The sequence below is a fragment of the Syngnathoides biaculeatus genome, chromosome 15, assembly GCF_019802595.1.
Source record: "Syngnathoides biaculeatus isolate LvHL_M chromosome 15, ASM1980259v1, whole genome shotgun sequence".
Taxonomy (NCBI): domain Eukaryota; kingdom Metazoa; phylum Chordata; class Actinopteri; order Syngnathiformes; family Syngnathidae; genus Syngnathoides; species Syngnathoides biaculeatus.
The window spans coordinates 23,911,257-23,934,798 of record NC_084654.1 but is presented as its reverse complement, the minus strand read 5'-3'; the positions used below and the strand labels follow the sequence as shown (position 1 = coordinate 23,934,798).

The window sequence follows — 23,542 nt, the reverse complement described above, 5'->3', positions numbered from 1 at the left end:
TAGCAGGGCCGCTCTGTTTTCTGGCTTGTAAACAAGTCGGGAGTTTGTCCTTCAGGGAATTGTTAAAAGAATCCTCCCCGTGACAGGGTGTGTGGATTTCGCAATCTGTTGGATGAGCTTCAGAGAGCGAGACCAAGATAAGGAGCGACCCGACTGTGAGAAAACGAGAGGCGCGTTCGCAGTCCACGTCGGATTCCTCCATGGGGCAAAACGCCAGAAGGAAATTTGAGCCAAAACAAACGAGAAAATTATGCGACTTGAATATATTATTATTATTTTTGGGGAAGAGGGGGGCAGAATTAATCCGACCAAAATTCATTTGTTTTTTCCACAGAATATTCTCAGGATTTTTTTTTTTTTTTGTGGTGGGTGTGGGGATTTGTATATTGATTTTTTTTTCAGAAAAATGTAAAATTTCCAAGAATTAATGAATTCATATTTTTGGACAAAAGTTGTAGTAAAGAAAAAGGAAGGGGGGGGGAGTTTGGACAATGTAGTAATTTTATGAAAAAAAAAAAAAAAAAAAAAAACCAACTGTATTCTGTCTCAAAAAAGGCAGTAATGGAAATATCCATCCAGGCATCTTCTTTGTCGCTTATCCTCACGAGGGTCACGGGGAGTGCTGGAGCCTATCCCAGCTCTCAACAGGCAGGAGGCCGGGCCCACCCGGAAAAAAGCCACGCAGGCACGGGGAGAACATGCAAACTCAGGCGGGTCCGGGATCGAACCAGGGACCTTGGAACTGTGAGGCCAACGCTTTACAAGCTGATCCACCGTGCCACCTTATTTGAATATAGTATTTTTATTTTTTTCTTTTTTTTTTGGAGGGGGGCAGAATAAATTCTAACAGGATTTTTTTTTTTTTCAGAGAATATTCTCAGATTTTTTTGGGGGGGGAGTATATATTATTTTTCAAGAGACATTTACATTTTCCAACTATTAATAAATTCATATATTATGACAAAAAATTTAGTGAAGAAAGAGGGGAGGGGGAGTTTGGACAAAGTAGTAATCTTGTGAAAACAAAAAAAAAAAACTAGCTCGAAAAAAGGCAGGAATGGAAATATATCATAATAAAATATATTTCAATGTATTTCTTTATTGCAAAAGTATAACATTTTAATACAGCAGGTGTATCCCAAAAATTATTTGATTTGTGAGAACTTTATTTCTTACATTAATATAAGTGGTATTTGTTCTTGATTAAATTTAAAAAAAAAAAAAAAAAATCGCACCACCGTGAATGACGTTTTGTTTTTAAACCATAATAAAATCTGTATTTTTTATTTTCTCAGGGCCATTCGTCTATATTTGCACCGCTGTGATTTCTCGAGGCCTCCTCACGCACGGATGTCAGATAAGAAGCCCAAGAAAATAAAAGCCGTGGGGCGCGGCCCGCCTCCGCCTCCGCCCCCTGCGCCGCCCCGCTCCTCTCCTGCCGCGCGCAGCCGAAGCCGCACACAAAGAACGAGCGCCCACAAAAGGCCTTTGAGTCACGTCAGCGCGTTTATTAAGTCAACAGCTCGCCCAGCGCTAGCTTGCGCGCGCGCGCGCGCGCGCGGCTCCTCGTTGAAAACCAAAAACAAAAAGGTGCTACGCCACGTGACTTAATTGCTCAACGCCCGATGTAAATGTGGCGGCATGCGTTTGGCACGGAAACTATCCGACGCCCTCTTTTTTTTTTTTTTTTTTTTTCCCATATTGGCCAATTAAAAGATGGTCGTTGCATCGCAAAATCCAACACGCACGGCGGTCATCAAATCAGTCACGAACCTGCGCTCCGGTACATGGAGGTAGTCGGCCATTTTAATTTTGCTATGAACATGATACAGCCAAAATAACAAAAACAAAGAATCCGGCACAAGTGCGTCAAAGTTTCACAAAATCCGGCACGCGTGTTCGCATGAAAATGGAAACAGCAATCTGCTGTGAAGCACGCTTTTCGTCGGCCATTTTGAGAACATAAAATGCTCAGGTAGGTAGTCGGCCATTTTGATTTCGCATGAAACGCAAAACACCCCCCCTCCCTTGAGATCCCAAAAATATTAGCATCCGGCACCAGTGAAGCAGATTTAGCACAAATTCCAGCATGGACGTAAAAAAATGTTCCCATGTCGATTTGCATGGAAACACAATATCCCTCAAACGGTAAAATATACAACGACGCCTCGGTTCTCGACCACAATCCGTTTGTTCAAAAACCAAATCGATGTTTCCCTTTACAATGAATGGAAAAAGAAATAATGCGTTCAAAGCCTAAAAAAAATTGTCTTTTTAAAGCATTTTTTTAGGTTTTCCTAATAATAAACTGCATAGTGGAAATACATGTGTAACTTAAATACTTTATATCATAAAAATGTATTTTTTGCTGAAAATATATGCTTTAGTGGCGTATTTATGTGTAGCGACTGGGCCCCCAGACTTGTTAACTTTTTCCTAATCAACAAAAGTGCAGAATAAGTTTAAACAAGTGAGTTGCCGTCTTTGGAGCCACGTTTGGGGGTTAATACAGCTGCTCGGGCCGCGCTCAATATGTTATTTCCGGGTTACGTCGGGGGCGTTTGAGTACCGATTTTTTTATCCCCCCGCATTCCAGCGGAGTATGAGTCAAGCGTCAGCGTTTAAAAGAAAGTGTTTAACGCACGACCCGTCGCACGGTCCCCCCAGGAATGTCGTCACGGGCCTCGCCGCTCATCCATATGCTCCGCAGCTTTTATTTCTCTTCCGCGAGGGAGCAGACTCCTGAAATGAACACCTTGCCCAAACCTGTTAGCGTATAAAGTGTCGACGTTGGCGCCCCCCACCCCCACCCCCACTTTGCGCCGTGGCGCCACGCCAAAAGCCGCCGTCGGCCGGCCCACCTCGCCCCCTCCCCGTCCTGTAAAGAAGATGGAAGGTGCCGGTTAAATATACATTAGCGGACAATTAGACGCACGAGAAACAAAGTCGGACCATATGGACCACGAGGGGTCCGCTGGCCCGAGTCAACGATTCTCCAGCGCAAAGTTGAAGTCTTACAAGATGCCCCCCCTCCCCGTCCATAGCACCAATGCAGAAAGCAGCTCAGTCTCAAAACAAAAAAATGTGGTTTACTTCTTTTTACACTTGTATGGAAGTTAACGTCTCTGTAAAGCTTGGGTGTCAAACTCATTTCTGTGGCGGGCCACCCACAGAGGGCCGTTACGACAAAAACCAGCATCTTTAATCGCCTCGTCGTATTTACACATGAAATTTATAAACTAGTTTTTAATCTGAGATCAAGTGTACTGGGGTTTTAATACATTATTCATATTTGGTAACACAAAAATGCTTATAACATCTCAACGTTGTCATTTATGATGCATGACAACTTGACATTTTTTGTACAGATTTTCACAAGAACCATGGAATTTGACGCAAATGATTTGCCGCCGCGGGGCCGCATAAAATCATGCGGTGGGCCGGATCTGGCCCCCCGGGCCTTGAGTTTGACACCTGTGCTGTAAAGCAATAATGATGCCGTTAATGTTGCGTTGTCAAACAAAGGAAGCCATTTTCAACTTTATATTGGTCAATCAATTGTTAAAAAAAAACAAATAAATGTACCTCGCCGAGTACATTTGTAAAGGAAATACCATTTGGTACATAAATACGCCGGAACTGTGTAAAAGCCGCAAGTGCACACATTGAAACACGAGATATTTACAACGAAAGACGATACACAAAGTTTAACACTAGCGCGGTGCTAATGCTAGTGCTAACGCTAGCGCCGCGCTAAAACTAGCCCTAATGCTAGCGCCGCACTAGCACTAATGCTAACAGGGCTGGTTAAAATAAAACTAACCAGTAATTTTCACTGAGACACGGCAGTAACACAGCAGAAACACGCTACCACAGCACTAACACTAGCGCAGCACTAACAGGGCCGGTAAAAGTCACTTCCTCAGCACATATATTCCACCAGTCTTATTCTTCCGGCCGTTAGTAAAAACGCACAAATTAGCCGCAGGATTGATAGCGTACGGAAAAAAAGTCGCGGATTGTAGGCCGGAAATTACCGAACATGGTGACGATATTTTTAAAAAAGTAGTTTTGAGCGAATATTCTGTCCGACAGGGCCCTGTTTCAAGGTATCGGGTACTCGTGAGGGCTGCCAATACCACGCACCGATACTAAAGGCAAAATAGTGCGACAGTGAGTAAATTGTCCTCGTCAGTGAATCGTCACGTGCGCCAAAAAGAAACAATTTCTCATTATGGGAACTGAAATGTTATGTATGAAAGGTACTAGTGAGTAGTAATACTCGTACTAGTATCAAGCTGCGAAAAATACAGGATTGAATGTCCCTGAAAAAAAATGTGTTGGTTGAAAATGGTGAACAATCACGTCATTTTCTCCGCTCTGCTACATGGACTTAACCAAAGCCTGCAAAAATGTAAATGTTTCCATATTTTGGACATGGATGATTTGAAATTTCATGAAGTGGGGGGGGGGGGGGGCAGAAAATGGCTTCCATATTTCTGGCATGACCAACGTTAACAGTCCAGATTGCGGCACGTTAGCGCCACAGCGAATGTAGCGACGCGACAACGCGGCGAGCGGATCTGGTTCCGGACATTGTTGCCCCCCTTCCCCACACCCACACCCCACCCGCGTAACCCCCCCCCCCACCCCCCCCACCTCGCGCCGACAACAGTGCCGTCTGGCGCGCATGGTGGAAGCGCTCAATTACATAACTTAAGACTTTCGTTAGCCCGCGCGCTCCGTTGAGCTCTCTGGGAACGCTCCAGATGTGACTTCATGAAGGGGGCTCTCTGTGCAGAGTGTTCCGCTACAAGAACCCGGCACCCCCCCCCCCCCTCCCTCCATCCATGCAGCTGTAAGCACTCAGGGGAGAGTGGATGGATGGGAGGGGTGGACGGTGGACGGGAAGGCCAAAAAAACAACAACAAAATCACCCTCCTCCTTATTTTTCTTCAGAGCCCCCACCCAGAGGACCCCCACCTCCCGTAGGCTCCCCAAAGTGGGCCAATAAGTCTTTTTGGCACGGGTTCCAGTTGTCAGGCCGAGGTGGCCGACGAGCCAGCCAGCAGCAGGAAGTGGGGAAGCGGCCCAAGAGACGCCCCGGGGTAAACAAGACCCCCACCGTCATGAAGACCCCCCCCCCCAACCCCCACCAGTGCACATTTCTACACGTGTACAGGTGGAGCACGAGCAGTATCGAGATTAACGCGACACACCTTTCTAGGATTTCGTGGACTGAGCGAGGAAGAATTTGGATGGCTTCGGACCCCCAAATCGCCTCCAAGAACGAAGACGCAGGTTGGGGAAAAACTACGACAAGGGATCGACGATTCGTTCGCTATGCCGACTACAAAAAAAAAAAAAATCTCGAGGCCAATCGAGGCCGAAATAGCAAACATCTTTTCCCGTTGTCGATCTAGCAACCCGAGTTTCTCCAAAATCGGTGCAGCTCAGTCGAACCGGTTTTGAGACTGCGGTCTTTCCCCCCGCTTTGGTTTCACTTCGAAGGTGAAGGCGTCAAAGTTTTGGTCGCGCAATTAAAGTGAATCACGACTGCACGGCCGGTGGAAACTGCCGCGGAAACACTGACTCACGCCGCTTCGGGGGCGACGTCCAGTCCAGCTGGCCCGAGACCTTAATTTCTAAAACATCTTCGCACCGAACGCAGCGGGAGAAAATAAACTCTTTGCTCGGCGGCAGGGGGAAATAAATCTCGCAAAAACAAGACCCGCGGAACCGCCGACTTTGGAGCAAAAGGAGCCTGTCCGGGGCAAAAGCCGAAACCACGTTTGAAACTGTAGACCAGGCTTGAAGCCCTTCCCTGAAACCCTCTCTCTGGCTTGTAAACCTCGACTTGAACGCAAAAGACTTAACCCCGGCTTGAAACCAGAACTCCAAACCCCAAGCGGTTTGAAACACTCATTAAGAACCCAACCGGAACAGGAACTTTCAAATGCAAGTCTGGATCGAAATCCTGGTTTGTTTTCAAGAATACTGTACTTTGAGTTATGCTCAATGGCAAAAACATCTGCCCGGAGGAGACTAGTTTCCCAAGACTCCTTCTCCGGGACCACAGCGTGAATCGAAGTCGGTTCTCGGCGGAGGCCTGCGCTCCGCGGTTCTCGTTTTCACAGGAAACGCCGAGGTCGCGGCGAAACAAACTACGGCGCTGCGGCGAGGACGTAGACTACATTTGGTTTTTCACACTTGCGACGCGCGACGAGAGCAGGAAGCCGAAACGCGGGCGAGCGGCTGCAGCGGGAGCTTCAAGTGGGTCACGCTACAAAAACCCAAACGCTGCACTAGTGGCTGGCGCAACGGCGCAAGTGGACTGTGTCACCGCTTGTTCTGTTTTTTTTTTTTTTTATACGATGAGAAGAAAGTCTCATTTTGAAGAGAACCACCAAATTTAACTTGAGTCTTGTTGCTGTCGACCAATCAGCCGACTGCCAGTGGCGCCGTTGAAACCCTGAAATTACATCCATCCATTTCTTTTGCCGCTTATCCTCACGAGGGGTCACGGGGAGTGCCGGAGCCTATCCCAGCTGTCAACGGGCAGGAGGCGGGGTACGCCCCGAACTGGTCGCCACATCGAGACAAACAGTCGCACTCACAATCGCACCTAGGGGCAATTTAGAGCGTCGAATTAATGTCGCATGTTTTTGGGATGTGGGAGGAAACCGGAGTGGCCACCCGGAGAAAACCCACAGCTGGGTCGGGGATCGAACCCGGGTCCTCAGAACTGTGAGGCAAATGATGTTGTAGTGGTTCACACGCCTGACTTTGGTGATGGCAGCGTGGGATCGATTCCCGCTCAGTGACGGTGTCGATATGTGCCCTGCGACTGACTGGCGGCCAGTTCAGGGTGTAGTCTGCCTTTTAGTCTGAAGCTAGCTGGGACCCTTGTGGGGATAAGCAGCTTGGACAATGGAAAGGTTGATGAGTTGTCATGTTTGGGGGGCAGAAAAATACAAAAATATGTATTTGATTTGAAAAGTTCCAAATTTTTAGTCATTTTTCGAAAAACCATCTACGTTTGTCCGTTTTCCGTCCACCCCCCTCGCGAAGTTTTCCTCTTTGCGGAGGTGCGAAGTGAGGGTGCTTTTAAAGGCGTCGGCGGCGTGCAGCGACCTGTCGGTTTGTGTTTTTTTCAATTTTTGGGGGGGAAAGCAGCACCCGTCGTGCATTTGCGTCCGTCTTCCCGTCAGCGCTCTTTCAAACGGGGCCCGCCGCAGCCTGTCGGAAGACGGACGGGACCGATCGCATCGACAGCGGCAGGAAAACAGTCGCTGTTTTTTTCAGGAAAAACAAAAAACTGAAAACAATTCGGCCTTTTTTTTTTTTTTTTCATAAAAAAAGGAGCAAGTCCACCAAAGTAAAGTCTCACCCCCCCCCCAAAAAAAATTAAATCTTAAGAGAATAAGGTCGTATTTTACCCACAAAAAGTGGAATTTTATCAGAATAAATTTTAACAAAAATGTAATATTTTTTACAAGAATAAAACAAACAAAATAAAGTTGTCTTTTTAATATTTTTTTGTGTTCTAGTAATTTTTGAAAATATTTTTGTATTTTTCACAAACCCACAAAAAAGTACAAATCTTAATCATATTTTTCTTTTTCAGAATCTTACAATTTGAATCTCAATGATGTTGGATTTTCATAGAAAACTTTTACCGGTCTTCACTTGCTTAATGTCGACAAACGGCGATCAATGGTCCCCAAAATTGGTGTGCCCATTTCTATTCATGCTCACTTCAACCTCTTAAAATATCAAAAGGATCGTCGCAATATTTTGGATTTTATGGACGTTAAGCATTTTGCTCAATGGAGAGGAAAAAGCTGAACGTCGCCGAACGTCACAAGACTGCAATCAATGGTCACCAAAACCGATTTGAGGGACTCGATTTTTGCACACTTCAAGCTCTGAAAACATCGGAATGTTCGTCCCAATATTTGTTACATTTTTATGGACAATTTAAGCGTAGTCCAGATTAGAGGACTGCCCCGACGTCCGTGAAAACCAAACATTGGGACAGGTCGCCCCTGAAAAAAACAAAATATTCAGTTTCATTGCTCTGCCCATATGTATGATGTCAATCTTATGGGTATCAAGTAATATTTCTTTGACACACACGCAACAAAAACATGGAGTCTGACAAGGTTTAATGAAGATAAAAAAAAAAAAAAATAAAGATTGATTTATGAGAACAGATAAACAGATAAAAATGTGAGAGTGAAATCTAATGTTTTAAATTGTCAAAAGAAAGCGCAAGTTCCCTTTAAGATGAGGTAAAGTCACTAGCGCGAATGACAAGAAAGCAGCTAATGACTTCGGAGGATAATTGCTATCCGGAAAAGACGTTAAAAAATGCCGGCGGACGTCACGTAAACGCCGGAGACGTTTACATTCCCACGACGTGCCAACTTTGTGACAAGGTCGTCTGCCGTAAAGCCTCGACGAGGAGATCGCCAACGCTAACGGCGAGCTTGAGCGGCGCAATTACGCCCGAGAAAATCATGAAGATGAGGCTAAAGGGCATGTTTTGACAAAAGTAAAAAGGAAGTCGGAAAAAAAAAAAAAAAAAGAGGAAATGACAACAAGCAGCAACGATACAATCCAAAAAAAAAAAAAAAAAAAAAAAGCCTAGTATTACAACAAAAGCACGCTGATTGATATGACGACAAAATTAATCTTCAAGAAGCAGCCTGAAATGATGCTAATGCTTGTTGCTTCACCGAGACAAACCGAGCTAACGATTGGGAAACGATTTTGAAGATTTGCGCACAAGTTCGTCACGTTCACGGCTTATTTTCTTTCCTCTCCTCCTGAGATTTCACGTGAACATTTTATGAAATATAACTTTATTGTAGTGCATTATGTAAAATGATTTTTTTTTTTGCAATCAAAAAAAATTACAATTTTGTTCCTTTCAATAAATATTACTTTCCTTGCGAGGTTACAACCATTTTTCTCTTGATTCTCGTCAAATAATGACCCCCCCACCTCTCGAAATAAATTTTTCTTACAATTATTTGCTTGTATTTTTGCTCGATTACAAGATATTTTATTATAAAATAATTAAACTTTTTTTTATGTGTTCTAGAAAATAAGACTTTATTCTTGTATATTATATTTTTTTAAAGTTACTTCTTTCCCAATAAAATTAGGAGTAAAATACAAGTTTTATAAATTCTGACCGTACCTCCAAAATATGACTTTGTCCATAAAATTAAACTTTATTTTGGTAAACGTGACTTTCTAATTGTAAAACTTTTACCTCAGTTTTTGAACCTCAATAAAATACAACTTATTCCCATAATAAAACAACTTGCTTTGCTCCGTAAAATTCCACTTTTTCCTTTAAATCCCAACTTTATTGTTAATAAAATCCAAACTTTTTATCCTCTGACAAACGCAATCAACACGTTAGCGTTGAGCCTGGACTCGAACCCAGAATGTCACAACTGTGAGGCAGCCGGGCGAACCACGAATTCCACTGTGCTGCCAAGCATTGGACTGAGATTTATCTCTCTCTCTCTCGCATTGAAAATAATAATAATAATCATAAAGTAAAGCGAGTAGAGTCAAGCGTTGTTTGCTTTGATCGATGACTCAGCGCTTCCTTTTCCCCTCGACAGGATTCAAACGTCGACCAACAGGCGTCGAGGCGGGGAGCGGCGCTGCCACGGAGGAGAAACCGCACACCCTCCCCCACTTTTTTCGCTCCGATCGCGCGGCGCAAAAGAAGACTTTCCACGCCGGAGGGCTCCCGTTGTGCAATCTCATCCCGCAGGTTCGCTTTTTTTGTTTTCACGCCGGGCGCCGCGTCGAATGGATATGGATTTATTTTTAAAGCGCGCAATAAATCACGTAAATCGATAGCCAATGAGCCAGAAGATTTTTGTTGCGGGCCACATTGGGGGTCATGTTTCTTTCGGAGGGTCAGTTATGACCGTAAACCCGTGTATAAGTGTATTTTCCGGCTCATAGTATCATATATATATATATATATATCATGTACCATATATTTTTTCATTTTTCATGTTATTTTGAAAGGGTGTGTCGCTAAAGCAAATTGACCATTTGCAATTTTGGTACACTAGCAAGAAACTTTTGCGGGCCGCAAAACGAGATGAGCTCGGCCAAATTCTCATAGATTACAATTTTATGATCATAAGATTATGATTTTTCGTTTTCTTTTGTGAAAGAACTGTACTGGGGGCGGCAGGGTGGGAAAGTGGTTCAGCTGGAAAGCATTGGCCTCTCAGTTCTGAGGTCCCGGGTTTGAACCCGGACCCGCCTGTGTGGAGTTTGCATGTTCTCCCCGTGTCTGCGTGGCTTTTCTCCGGGTGGGCACTCCGCCTGTGTGGAGTTTGCATGTTCTCCCCGTGTCTGCGTGGCTTTTCTCCGGGTGGGCACTCCGGTTTCCTCCCACATCCCAAAAAACACGCAACATTAATTGGACACTCTAAAATTGCCCATAGGTGTGATTGCGAGCGCGGCCGTTTGTCTCCACGTGCCCTGCGATTGGCTGGCGACCAGTTCAGGGTGTGGCCCGCCTCCTGCCCGTTGACAGCTGGGATAGGCTCCAGCGTGCCCCGCGACATTTGTGAGGATAAGCGGCTAAGAAAATGGATGGATGGATGGATGGAATGGAGAGTGCAGGTGGTGGTATGCACGGTGAGCAGAGAGCAAAGCTGGTTGATGTAAAGTCCCACAGAAACTGCGTTCTTATAGTACGAGATGATAAAGTACGACACTAAATTGCCCCAAGGTGCGATTGCCGTTTGTCTCCACGTGCCCTGCGATTGGCTGGCGACCAGTCCAGGGTGTAACCCCGCCTCCTGCCCGTCGACAGCCGGGATAGGCTCCAGCTCGCCCCGCGACCCCGTGCGAGGATAAGCGGCAAAGAAAATGGATGGATGGAGAACTGTACTGGAAATATGTAAATATGACACAAAATGGGAAAATGAGACAGCAAATCTCAGGAAATTCTTAACCGAACGCAAATACCGTCCGTATGTACGCGTTTGCTGCTCTGCGTGCGCGCTAACGTAGCAACTATTTGAAGCAATGCTAATCTCTGTTAGCTCCTCTATGGCTTTTCACATTGTATGCTAGCACAAAGCTAGCAGAATTTGCGGGAACATTTTGGTGGATTTTCAGCGTTCGCGGGTGGCTCGGGAAACGCCGCGTAACTTCCGAAAAACGACGTACCGGGTTGCCGCGCGTCGGTACCTGCCGGCACGCCGCGGCCGCAACATCGGCACGATAAAAGAAAGTGAACGAAAAGAGCCAAAGGACGGAGGGCAGAAAGAGAGGAGGAGGGAGGAAGCGCGAGGGAGCGTTGCTTTTCAAGAGCCAAGCGAGCGAGAACAAAAGGCCTCTTTGTGTCGCGGGCCCGAGCGAGCTCGCGAGCGCGCTGAAGTGGAGCCAGCGCTTTGGGAGTGTTTAACAGTGTGCACCGACTGCATTCCTGCCGCGCGATTACGAGACGCTTTTCATTTCCACTCAGGAAAGCGACTTAACTCTTAGCGCTCCATCTGGGGATCGTAGCGCGCGGGGTTTTTCCACTCGGGCCGCGGGGATCGGGGGTTCGGGATTTACACCCAAAGTTTGCAAATATCAGACGACATCTCTCATCGTCTTTTTTTTTTTTTTAAACCCAAATTCATAATCCAAACATTGTATATACACCCCAAACATTTGATCGCATCATGCTAACAATTTCAAGCTAATCTTGCAACATTAGCCTTGAAAAATAAAATGTTTCCAGATTTGATTTGGGGGGAAAAAAGGCGAGCGTGTGTGCTGTTGCTTCTCAAAGGTGCACAATTACTACTTTCCTACCAACCAAATGAAAAGAATCACATCATAAATCCAGCAAATTGTGTCATAATCGTAATTTGATCTTTACGATGAATTGTATGGCGAATCGGCTCATTGAATCATCATCATAATAGAACGGAATTGATTGATTATCATAATTTGAGCGATCGCAAAATCATCGCGTCGCGTCGGAATCGTCGTAAATTGGACCATAATTGGACAGCACGCTGGTACAGCCGGAAAGCATTCGCTTCCCATTTCTGAGTTCCCGGGTTCGAACCCAGATCTACCTGTGTGGAGTTTGCATGTTCTCCCCGTTTGTCTCGATGTGCCCTGCGATTGGCTGGTGACCAGTTCAGGGTGTGCCCCGCCTCCTGCCTGTTGACAGCTGGGATAGGCTCCAGCACTCCGCGCGACCCTCGTGAGGATAAGGGGCTAAGACAATGGATGGATGGAGAACAGTTCTGGAAACATGTAAATATGACACAAAATGGTTAAAAAAAAATACAAAATCTCGGGAAATACTTCCCTGAACGTGAGGATAAGCGGCTAAGAAAATGGATGGATGGATCGCAACTGGATTGAGTCATATTTCAAATAGAGAAAATCATAAGTGGAGTTGTAATGATTCGTATCGCAATTTATCGTAATTTGAGAGAGTCGATTCACGTCGATTCACATGAGTGAGTCCTCGCGCTTTGCGATTCCAGTGAATCGTATCCAAACGCTGTCGGAGGGAATCCGGAGCTTCACACGTGTCGAATCGAAACTTTTGGGCCACACTTCCTCTCGAAATTTTATTTATTTATTTATTTTTTTTTTTACAGGGGTTCCACCCCCCCCTTTTCTCCACTATGCCCCCCCCCCACTGTATTCATGCCGCCGCAGTAATGAGGCCCGCCATTGTCCCGTTCCCTCGCTCGCTCGCTCGCTCGTCCGCCAAATGCAAAAAAAAAAAAAAAAAAAAATTCCAGGGTGGGCTGAGAAATAGAAGACATGAAAAGTTTCTCAAAAGTCCTTCAAACAATAATAATAATAATAATATAATAATAATAATAATAATAATAATAAAGGCGCAGTGTTCGCCCACCAGATGAGTCTTCTCCTCAGTAAGATGTTAAAAAGATTTAATTAGCCTCCGGAGTTTTTGTGTGTAGCTAGTCCCCCCCCAAACCAGGACGCCCCCCCCGCCACCAGACTTTCCTCGTCTTTTATTTCCTTTTCAATATGCCCACTCGGCGTTTTTTTTGCAGACCACCTCCAAGATTCGATCTTTTGGTCTCATCCCGCCTGGGTTTGGGCCGAAAAGCCGTTTTAAAATGCCGAAGTTTTCTCTGGGTTCAGGTCCTCTTTGCATAAAGAACGTTTTGCAAGTAGCTGGAATAATAATAATAATAATTGAAATAATGTTGGATTCATATCTAGTCTTAGACAATGTGCTAAAACAACGTCATCCGAGTTGGAATATCAAAATTCGGATTCAAATTCAAGCCGTCTGGGAGACATTTTCTGGAAATTTGGGAGATATTTTTGTGAAATTTTGCCACGATTGGGAGGAAATTTTTGGCTTCAGTTTTTCTGTCAATTGCAACATCGCTTTTTAGGAATTAATTACAATTTAATAGCAGCGGCGTTAAATAACCAGAGAGACGTTTGATTGGATTTGTTGAGGGGGGCGGGGGTCATTCTGGAAAAGAAAATTACAGAAAAAAATTTGGGGGGGGGGGGGAAATAAATGTAACGAGACATCCAGTCAAGACAACAAACTTAAAAGGTATGAATTTTGAAAAAAATCAACACCAAGTAAACAAAATAACATTGTTTTGAAAATGGGGAATTTTGGGGGCAGAATTCTGATTTTAAAAAAATTCCATTTGAGATCTGCTATGGATACAGACATAAACGGCACAGGTGATATTTTCTATAGCTAATGTAGATTATTAGCTAATATCAAAGGACTGAAACTTTCTTGGAGTTTTGGTAAAACAAAAAAAAAATTTTTTTTTTTTAGGGGGGGGGGAATGTAATGAGACGTCCAGTCAAGACAACAAACTTAAAAGATTTGAATTTTGAAAAAAATAAAATAAAATCAAGTAATACCAAGTAAACAAAACAAAATTGTATTGAAAATGTGGAATTTTGGTGCCGAATTCTGATATTAAAAAAAAATAATAATAATTTCAGTTGAGATCTGCTATGAAGCAATGGACGCAGACATAAATGGCGCACGTGATTATTTTCCATAGCTAATGTCGGTTATTATGATAAACTTCATTGGAGTTTTGGTAAAAAAAAAAAAAATATTTCCTTTTTCCACTTCATAACTTCCTGTGCCTTTTGTTTTTTATTTTAAAAGAAAACAAAAAGTAGCTTCATTTCCAAGTTTATGGATAGCAGCGGATCCACCCCCCCCCCCCAAAAAAAAAAACAACTTGTAGGCAGCCCCCCCTTCAAGTCTATTCTGGATTCCCGAGCAAGTCCGGGTCTCCGTTTTTGTCCGTTGGGAAGCGATGCAGTGCGGGAGGGGAAGGGGGGGGGGGTGAGAAGAAAGACTCCGTGATGGATGAAAGGAAGGTGGGGAGGGGGGGGGCAGTTAAAGTCTGTATGACGTCCCCCCCCCCGCCCCCCGCCCCATTTTCCCTCCTCTCCACTTTAACATCAAAAGCCAGGCCTGGCAATAGAATTCAATGGAGGCAATCTGCATTTCCATGGACGACCCCCCCCCCCTTAATCCCCCCCTCCCTCACCAGGCCTCTTTGCCAGTCACCCCCCCCCCCCCACACCACACACGCATGACGATGCGCAACCAAAAGATATTCCGTTGTGACTTTTGATATTAAATCAAGGAATTGAATTGCAGACCAAAACAAGCAATGTAACGAATCATTTCTGGATGGGGGGGTTGCAAAAATCTCTCATAAATTAAAAAAAATTAAATCTAATATTCCCAATGAATAATTGCTCTGAAAAATTGGAAAACAGTTAAATGTATGCAAAAAGAAAATACAAAAGGAGGAATATATCATTTTATAATATTATAAGACGGTAGATCAGCTGGTAAAAGTGTTGGCCTCACAGTTCTGAGGATGCAGGTTCGATCCCGGACCCGCCTGTGCGGCTTTCGAATGTCTTTAGTGAAGACAATCCAAAAATTTTTGGTGCTGTATTTAAGTAGGCGGCACAGTGGGTCAACTGGTAAAGCGTTGGACTCACAGTTCTGAGGTACCGGGTTCGATCCCGGACCCGCATGCGTCGGGTTTACATGTTCTCCCCGTGCCTGCGTGGGTTTTGTCCGGGCACTCTGGTTTCCTCCCACATCCCAAAAACACTCATAGGTGTGGATTGGGAGTGCGGCTGTCTGTCTCTATGCGCCCTACGATTGGCTGGCGACCAGTTCAGGGTGTCCCCCGCCTCCTGCCCGTTGACAGCTGGGATAGGCTCCAGCATTCCAGCGAGCCTCGTGAGGATAAGTAGCAAAGAAAATGGTTGGATGGATTATTTCTAGGGTGGCACGGTGGAACACAGTTCCGAGGTCTCGGGTTCAATCCCGGACCCAACCTGTGTGGCGTTTGCATATTCTCCCCGTGCCTGTGTGGCTTTCCTCCGGGTGGGCACTCCGGTTTCCTCCCACATCCCAAAAAACACGCAACATTAATTGGACACTCTAAAATTGCCCATAGGTGTGATTGCGAGCGCGGCCGTTTGTCTCCACGTGCCCTGCGATTGGCTGGCGACCAGTTCAGGGCGTACCCCGCCTCCTGCCCGTTGACAGCTGGGACAGGCTCCGGCACTCCCCGTGACCGCTCGTGAGGATAAGCGGCAAAAGAAATGGATGTAATTTCAGGGTTTCAACGGCGCCACTGGCAGTCGGCTGATTGGTCGACAGCAACAAGACTCGAGTTAAATTTGGTGGTTCTCTTTTTGTCTTTTTTTAGAGTTAATGCTTGTGGCAACATTTTCAGTTCCTCTAAACCCGCTTGGACGTTAGCGAAGCGCTTGAGGCGGACGCAACGCAGACCTTTGACGGGTTATTTCAAAATTCGCTTCCGTTGTGTTTTTTTTTTTTTTTTTAACGGCACCAAAAGGATGACGCGAGACGCTAAGCGCTAAAATCCGCCGAGAACCGTCACTTCCCCGACATTCAGCCAGACAACGCTAACCACTGCTTGGCTAGCACACATCGAGTCCTCGCCGCTAATTTTCTTTTAAATTAATAGTCGTGATTAACTTTTAACATAAGTAGGCAATTTTTTTATTGCTTGACATAAAAGTTGTGACATCTTTTTCAAAATGTTGACCTCAGCAAGAACAGAGCGTTAGCATGCGGTGCGGCTAACCCTACTCAGCAATAGCATTAGCGCCTTTTACACTGCTTAGCTTTTTTTTTTTTTTTTCCCCTCCCTGTCAGTATCCATCCCTCGAAATACAAATAACGGTGATATATATCCGCCGTAATATTCTAATCCATGTGATATATGTGTTAGCGTTTGCCGACCGACTATTTATTGTCCTTTGATTACGCGGTTAGCGTGGGCGCCGCTCGACATTTCGCTGAGCTGTCGAAAATGGCTTTTGGTTTTTGTATCCAAAACAAAAAAAATGTTCGTTTTCTGGCAGAAAAAGATTTCCTGGCGGCCGACTCCCCAAGACTCGGTCGCGACAGGAGCAGTTTGACATTTTGAAGGATGCGTCTGGATGTGAAGATCGGTAGCTAGCTAGCCGGTAGGTAGGTCGGATTAGTCGGCGTTCGCTGCCCGGCGAGGTGGGAACGGGTTCGTCGGTAGACTGGAATTCTCCCAGACGTGCCGGGCCCCCTTCCGGCAAGCGCCGTTTTTCCAACGCGCCAAGTTGGCCGTTAAATCCGTCTTGCGTCTTACCGGTGACCCGTGAGCGATGCGGGGGGGGGGGGGGGGAACGGATCACGGGGTCCGGACACTTCTGGGGCCGGTAGATGACTGGACTTGGAGGCCAGCCAAGGACGAGCGCTTGTCTAATTCCTCTAAATGGGATTATTAGATCCAAATTCTGTGTTCCGGTTCCATCATTGCGCCCCACAATCAGGTGTGTGCGCGCTTCGCTGTGGCCACACACACACAGACGGAAATACCGCGACGATTACGATGCCCGAGCGATCGAGCGACCGATCGAGCCACGCTCCCTTTTGCATCTGAAAATAGCCGACAGACGCGACCAATCCAAATTACCGCCAACTCCGGCTAGTCGTGGGGAATAAGGACCGACCGGGCCTGACTGCAAATGGAGGAAATAGGATGAAATTGTATTCAGATTATTATATTGTGTATCTATGTGGTTAAATAGGGTGTGCGTGTCTATCTATCCATCCATCCATCTATCTATCCATCTATCCATCTATCACTTTCTCTCCATCTTTCTCTCATCTATTTATCCATCTTTCTCTCTCTCTTCTAATCTATCTATCTATCCATCTTTCTCTCTCATTCTATCTATCTATCTCTCTTCATCTGTCTATCTATCTATCTGTCTCTTTCTCTATCTATCTATCTGTCTCTTTCTCTATCTATCTATCTATCTTATCTATCTATCACTTTCTCTCCATCTTTCTCTGTCTCCATCTATCTCTCTCTTCATCTATCTTCTCTCTCTCTTCTATCTATCTCTCTTCATCTGTCTATCTATCTATCTGTCTCTTCTTTATCTAGCTATCTATCTCTTTCTCTCCATCTATCTCTCCATCTTTCTCTCTTCATCTATCCATCTATCTATCTATCTATCACTCTCTTGATCTATCTATCTATCTATCCATCTATCACTTTCTCTCCATCTTTCTCTGTCTCCATCTATCTCTCCATCTTTCTCTCTCTCTTCTATTTATCTATCTATCTATCGCTCTCTCTTGATCTATCTATCTATCACTTTCTCTCCATCTTTCTCTGTCTCCATGTATCCATCTTTCTGTCTCTATCCGTCCATCTATTCGTCCGTCCTCTTCCAAAAGTAATATTCCCTGCTGCCCTACCATCTCCACGATAGCACAACGTACCCTCCCTACTGTACTTTCCCCTACGACACCGTCACACATTTTTTAACCGACCAATCCCAGTGGCTATCCCTGCACGACCAATGCTAAATGCTAACAATCCCTCCAAATCCTACCATCTACCCGATGGGTGTCAAACGTGTTTTTGTCTCGGGCCACATTGTCCTCACGGTTTCCCTCGGAGGGCCGCTACGACTGTGAAACCCTGAAAACCTTTAAACGCCTCATCATAATTACGCACAAAATTTACAAACTAGTTTTGGGTTTTTCAACTGTTGCTGTTTGGCGACACAAAAAAAAAAAAAATGCTTGTGATATCTCTACGTTGTCATTTATGATATGACAATTTGAAATTTTGATACAGATTTTAAAAAAAAAATCATGGAAAGTTGAGCGCGGGCCACATGAAATCATGCGGCGGGCCAGATCTGGGCCCCGGGCCTTGAGTTTGACACCCGTGATCTACCCTATCATACGTTACGATTTTTTACCGTACTCACTTGCCCACCAAGCAACTCTACAACAGTATATCTATTATTCGATCTGACCTACGTCTTCTTTTCCTTGCGGCTTGTCCCGTGAGGGGTCGCCACAGCGCGTCACGACGCCAATCAATCGACCCACCACTTGCCGTATCCCAAATACCGCTACCATAAAGTACCTTCAGCGGTTCTGCTACATTCCTTTAAGTTTCCTAGGAAGCTTCCCCCCCCCCCCCCCCCGCAAATTAGCAATGAGCGACTTAGCGGTGCGAAATGAGGATTCGCGGCATTAAAATGCTCGTTTTGTTTGCGAAGAAAAGGGGACTTGGCGGATTAAAGGAGGAAGCAGGAAACGACAAAGACGAAACTCCTCGAGCCGGTGCTTCACTTCACAGGGGGGGGGCGGGGGGCGCTCGGCGATCCGGCCTCCGGGAAGCGGCTCGATCGATAATGCTATTTAACGCGCGGGGCGACTCCGCTTTTATTTAAACGTGGCGGGAAATCGCGGCCGCTCAATGGAGGCTTTGTGAGATTTTGTGTCCCCCCCCCCCGGCGCGAGGATGGACGGTGAATTCCAAACCGGAGCTTCAGAACACCAGACTCTCGCTCTCTCTTTTCATTCCTAAACACTATTTATTATGTTTGCCAACGGAAAACAATGACAAACAACGTGTAAGTCCCACTCCAGCTAGCTTAATAGACCCTGCTCCAACATCCGACCCGACCCCGATCTAACCAGCTCCCCCTGCCATACCATACCCATCTTCGTCTTCTCCAACTGTGTACCCTCCCAGGACTATTTTACTCACCCAACCTCGCCCTATCATAGTATTCTCCAAGTTACCCCCTCATATACCCGATCACACCTTAAATATAGAGCTCGTGCACCTCCGTCATCAAATCACGTGACTTTTGTTTACGTCGCCATGTTGCCGGTCTAGCAAAGCACTATTCAATGCTAAGTCGGTCGGAAACGGCACAAAAATACGTCTCCCAGAGTCTTGTCCGACACCGTTAAACATTTAGAACGTGATAATGAACGAAGGTACGTAGAAAAATGAGATAAACTCGGCATAGTCGATGTTTTCGCCGATAAGAAACTGGACTGTTAATTCGCTTCCGCTTGCCTTGGACAACTGGAACAACACGTGTACCTGGTGAGTAAGGCGTCGAGATTTACACAGAAGAGTTTGAAAGCGTATAAAAGTCCAGACGCGTCCAAATATTTCGTTGCTGGATACGTTCTCAATCAAGAATAAATCCCACATAGTGAGGGTTTCGACGGCTCGTGAACGCGGAAGCGTGTTCGGCCACACGTTAACCTTTGCCGGAATCCGTCGATCTTTTCAGCTAGTATTCAAGACAAATACTAATATTTACCGTAGTTTGACAAAAACTCGCATTCATTAACTATGATTGAAAAAAAAAAAAAAAAAACAACAAAGAAAGAGGACAGAGTCATCTCCACGGAACGTACACGGAAGCGATTGCGGCCACACCTAACCTCCGTAAACCGCGGCGACAGACAGTTTTTTTTAAACAAGCATTGTTCTCAAATGAGCCAACTTGCCGTGATAAATACTTCTCGGTAATTTGAGATTGACAATCATAATTCCTCCCTGAAATGAAGCAATCGCTACACACCCGTGTGTGGATTTTGGTCGGGCACCATCCACCACGTTTACTTGCCGAAATCCATCGAGATTTTCTGGTCTTTTCAGCTGCTATTCCATAAAATGATCTCTCTGAACATCCGTCTCGTCTGTCGAGACGACCAACAGCACAACGCGTCTCGGGAATTGTAAATATTTCCCTCGAGCAGCTCCGTTTGACCGGCAATATACTGTCGCGCCGTGAAAATGGTGACGTCACGTGCTCCATACGCCACCATCTTCCAGTACCAAAAACAAAGTCCACGTGTACCCCAGCTACCGATCCTTTTACACCTCAATGTACCTCGCTTACCTAGCTACAGTAACTACCGTTACTATACACAACCATCCAACGATTTCACCAACTATTAGACCCTGCCATTCTGGCTACACTATTACACCGCACCCTACCAACCGACAGATCGACGTAGCTTTTCGTGCCTTAGACCGATCCCAGAACGACAGACCCCCCCGACCTAAAGCTGCGTTTTGCATTTCCAAAGTCACTGTTCAAATTGTGGAACCAAGTGACAGTCTTCCTCTGCACGTCGCTAGCTTGTTGCTACAAAGAGAACTGTAACCAAATCTGGACCACTTAGCTTGTAAATGTCGCTACAGTAGACGGGAGTGACTCTACAGTGTATACACTTGGCGCAACAAAACAAAACAGACAAACCCCCCCCCCCCACTTGTTCCCGCTGTGCTTTCGCTTAAGCACCCCCCCCCCACTTCTGACATTTTTATTTATTTATTTTTACGACGCCCCGCTTCCTAATAAACCTTCAGCGGCGTTTGGAATCCATTAGGAGCAATATCCCACTTTTCAAAACATCCTGGATCTTTGCGGGAGGGGAAGAGGGTGGGGGGGGGGGGCGTAGGGGGAGGGGGAATTTTTTTCCATTTGTATCGAGGGCACGGCCAGAATGTCACAGGAACCGGGAAAAGAAGATGTCGTCGTAAAGCTGCGAGGCAGCTGTCGACTGGAGAATTTTTATTTTTTTTTAGTCAAGGCCCGATCCAGATCCCTGACTGGAACTTTCCCCAGACGAGTTTATGGGGCGAAATCAAACTTTCACAGCCCCTTTAAACAGCCCACGGAAACGGCGCACCACCTCTTCACCGCACACGACTTTGAAAAAAAAAAAAAAAAAAAAAATCATCATTTTAAGTCATTTCTGACATGATTGTATACAGGAAGAGGGAGAAAAAAAAAAATCATCGCAGTCCTCGGTGAACGGTGGTCGACGTGTGCTTTGGAACATTTTGTGAAGGTCGTTGTGCAAAAGGACAACCAAAAGCGTCTGATTTCTTTTAACTCGGTGGGAACAAAACAAAAGATAAAGTCAATGCCAAGGCGACACCGACCCCAAAGCTCGAGGGCGCTTTTACCCACCCTGGTTTCCTGACCTACTTGACTTGTCAGGAATCACCGCGGCAATCCCGCCGTATCGCTCGGAAGAAGTTTTCATTTATTTTTTTTTTTAATCACGGGGCAAACAAACCTTTCATCCAATTCAGATAAGAGGCACTCGAGCGTCGCTCCTGATTGTTCCCACAGTGTCAAAGTGGAAAACGAGGTGCCGCCAGACCAACCGGTGGCGGCGTGCCAGCCGGGAGGGAGAGGTGTGCCGAATCGCGGACAAAAGGAGGAGTAAACAACTTTTAACAATGGTGCTTTCCGGCAGGCCGGCGACTTTCCTGGATGTGCCCCCCCGCATGCGCCCTGCCTTCCTGTGGATGTCCAGACATGTGCCTGAAGCATCAGCGCCTGCACGCTCAACTCCCGCAGAGACGGCGCACCCACCCGCAAAAATTACAAGTCGCCGAAGTACATCAAAATCTGACAACCGAAAGAAAACTCTGCGCCGCCTCGTCCCTGCGAACACCCTTAAAATGTGAATTTAAAAACAAAACCCAAAGAACTTGCGAACTTGTTAAACCACGCACGCCCTCCAACACCTTGACAGGAAGGGGGCGCCCCCTTTCACCCGCAATTTCAATACAAAAGACAAAGAACAAATCAAATTTGTTGAGTCCGCGCTCGCCTTTCAAGACGACAGCCATGGTGTACCCCCTGGACCCAGCACACACCCTCAAGAATATAGAATACCCAGAGAATACTTAAAAACTGCCAAATCTTTTACATCCCAGGTGAGACTCCTGCGCACACCCCCAAAATAAGTCAAAGAAGTTCTTCAAAAGTCATCTGCAATCAGGTCTCCTCAAACTTTTGAAACCACCCAATCTCGAGAAACTCTTGCACCTCGTCTCTCCTGCACAGAACTGAAGAATACGAAGAAGAAAAAAACCTACAAAGATTGCTTAAATGCGTGAAACTTTTGGATGATCTAGTCACGATTGGGTTTTTGTAGCGTTGGCGGGGAGGCAAAATGTTGAAGGACCCAAAAGATTTCAGAAATACTCAACGCTAAACAAACGTGGCAGAACTGAGGAAAGATTGGCTACGATGACAGACCGTAGCGCACAAACGCAGCCCGAAAGCAAGGAACTAAAACTGAACCAAAGTGACAAGACCACGAGAAGCACCTGGACCAGAAATGAGGGGCTGGAGGAAGCCGATCGGTAGACACGAGGGACAGGACTGACCGGAACAGGTGCAAACGAAATCAGACAAGCAAGACAAAACACGAGTCCTGACAAGGACCACGTGGGGAAAACGTGACGTCGTACCAAAACTAAATCTAATCAAAGTCCAGAAAAATAACAGTGGTGAACAGGTGTGTCACTTCGTCTCCAAAAGTGCCCTTCGTTCAGCTCATTTTGCCAAACAAGTCTCTCAAACCCCCGACAGCGATGGCACACCCCTTCTGCCCTACGAACACCCTTATAAAAAACTAGATTTACTCTCAATCCAAAAGCATTTCCAACAGAAATGGCGCACCTTCTTCTCCCCTGCAGTCAAAACGTGATATCAGTCAAACGTAGCGTTAGCGCACCAACCGTTCCCCGGAGACACCTTCAAAAACCTTTTTAAGCCCCCGGACCACCAAGATCTTGACAGACATGGCGCACCGCCTCCCGCCCGCGCACAACCTCAAAAAAAAAAGGTATTCAAATTACACGAACCGAAAACGATCCAAATCGACTTGTTTAGCTTCGCCCCGACTTCAAGATGCCGGCAACAACAAGGCGCGCACCCCCCGCTGCCACCCCCTCCAAAATAATCTGCGACGACTCCAAATGATTGATCACATTGCGACATTCGGACGGAGAAATCTTTTGCTCGAGCCAAGTAGGAGGGAAGGGGGGGTGGGGGGGGGGGCTGCAGAGGATCGTAAAAAAAAGGGGGAGAGGGAGAACACGGGGCTTGTGGGTAATTACGGCGCGGGGCGGCGGGCGGGAGACAACCATTCGGGGGGGGAGGAAAACGTCGAGTCCAGATGTGCGTGGAATGTTCTGGCTGGAGGTGCGGTCAGAGCGAAGAGCATTTGAATTACGCAGCCTGCAAGTCGTTAAAAAGGCCGTCAAGCCTCCGAGTTCGCAGCAGAAAACTTCTCAACACATTCGGTGCGGCCTTGAAGCTTTTTGGTGGG

The 23,542-nt window shown here is 46.0% G+C and overlaps 1 long non-coding RNA gene across 1 annotated transcript in view; it reads right to left on the bottom strand.

Annotated features, from left to right (window-relative positions):
* Window positions 1–12,125: 12,125 nt before the first annotated feature.
* Window positions 12,126–23,542, bottom strand: part of LOC133512946 (uncharacterized) — a 33,277-nt gene continuing 21,860 nt past the window's right edge. The window contains exon 2 of the long non-coding RNA XR_009798349.1: window positions 12,126–12,299. This is a non-coding gene — a long non-coding RNA (uncharacterized LOC133512946). The remainder of the gene's footprint in view (window positions 12,300–23,542) is intronic.